Raw genomic sequence first — 1,338 nt, forward strand, 5'->3', positions numbered from 1 at the left:
AAAAAAAAAAAAAAAAAAAAAAAAAAAAATCTAAATCTAGCTGGGCAGTGGTGGTGCATGCCTTTAATCCCAGCACTTGTGATTAAAGACAGAGGCAGGTGGGTTTTTTAGTTCGAGGCCAGCCTGGTCTACAGAGTGAGTACCAGGACCGCCAGGGCTATACATCCCTGTCTTGAAAAACTAAAAATCTAAGTCTAGGGGGAAATGGAGTTGGCAAACAATAATTTAAGTAAGAAAGTAAAACCGTGTTACTCAGAAATACAGACGTCACTACAGTGCTGAGAATCTGCCCTTTCTCTTGAAATTTAGCTATTTCCAAGTCCATCTTCAGGTACTGCTCCTACCATGCTGGTACTGTTAAGCATCAGCAAAAGGCAAAATCAGTAACAGTGCAAAGTCTATTCATACAAAGTAGAAGATTTTCCTCAGGATAAGAAATAGTTTCTAGAACAACAACAGACCTTGAGAAAAAGTAAATTTCTTTACTAAAAGCAGTAAATTACAGGAAGTCATATATTTGCCTCCTGAAACAGCAGCATAAAATGATTTTTTTTCTTTACATTCCTCACAAAATAATGCCTATAAACTCTGTGAGTGCACAGTAGCAACAGGTTCCAGGAGGAGAATATTTCGGAAAATACCATTGAAAACACAATTCCAGCACAAAGCAGACAAGCCTGGTCTCTGGAAAGCATCTCGAGACATATTCACAATGAAATACAAAGGGACAAGGATACTTTCCAAGACAGCTGACGTGTTTCCTGAGTCTTAGTAAGACAGGCCAGGCTAGAAGGCAGCATAGGACCTACTTACAGCAGAGGCACAGTTGTCTCCAGGTTAACTGATGTAAACTAGTTCCTGCAGGGCTGGGGCTGGCGCCTTTGCTGGATCGACAGCACTTGGACATCATCGGTGTTTCCTAAGAGGGCAGGCTATTGTCCCCTTAACCTTTGTTTGGCGCTGTGAAATGAGCACAAAGGGAACCTACGAGATACGCTGCAGCCCGAGCTCCCTTCAAACTACTTTTAAGTTCCAAACCCCAGCACACATCAATTGTAGTAATTAAATACTTTTATTTAGAACCTGTCTCTTTGTTTTAAGAGTGGTATAAACAAAATAAAGTACGAACAATGTATTAACATGACCGCTGCAGTTACGCACTGCAAGGACACAGTAGAAAGGGCTCATTCTAAATGTTTATGCTCTGCAAGAGAATCATCCTGGTTACCTCATGGCAGCAAAGTTTTGGCAAAAAATGATAAATTCATTTCTTATTAAAAGTACTTAAAGATTTGCCAATATTATCAGTTTTGCCACAAATAAAACAGCAGTTTTTTT

At 39.7% G+C, this 1,338-nt stretch overlaps 1 protein-coding gene and 1 long non-coding RNA gene across 3 annotated transcripts in view; one reads left to right on the forward strand and one right to left on the reverse strand.

The window, feature by feature from the left end:
* Positions 1–1,338, forward strand: part of LOC116075920 — an 8,934-nt gene that overhangs the window by 6,706 nt on the left and 890 nt on the right. The gene's annotated exons all lie outside the window — the stretch shown is intronic.
* Vezt (vezatin, adherens junctions transmembrane protein) overlaps positions 1,054–1,338 on the reverse strand; it is a 66,003-nt gene continuing 65,718 nt past the window's right edge. For both annotated transcript variants that reach the window (XM_031349441.1, XM_031349440.1), the window contains exon 12: positions 1,054–1,338. This exon is cut by the window's right edge and continues 735 nt beyond it. The gene's annotated coding sequence lies outside the window, so the exon portion shown is untranslated.

This window comes from Mastomys coucha, unplaced genomic scaffold, assembly GCF_008632895.1.
Source record: "Mastomys coucha isolate ucsf_1 unplaced genomic scaffold, UCSF_Mcou_1 pScaffold4, whole genome shotgun sequence".
In the NCBI taxonomy this organism is placed as follows: domain Eukaryota; kingdom Metazoa; phylum Chordata; class Mammalia; order Rodentia; family Muridae; genus Mastomys; species Mastomys coucha.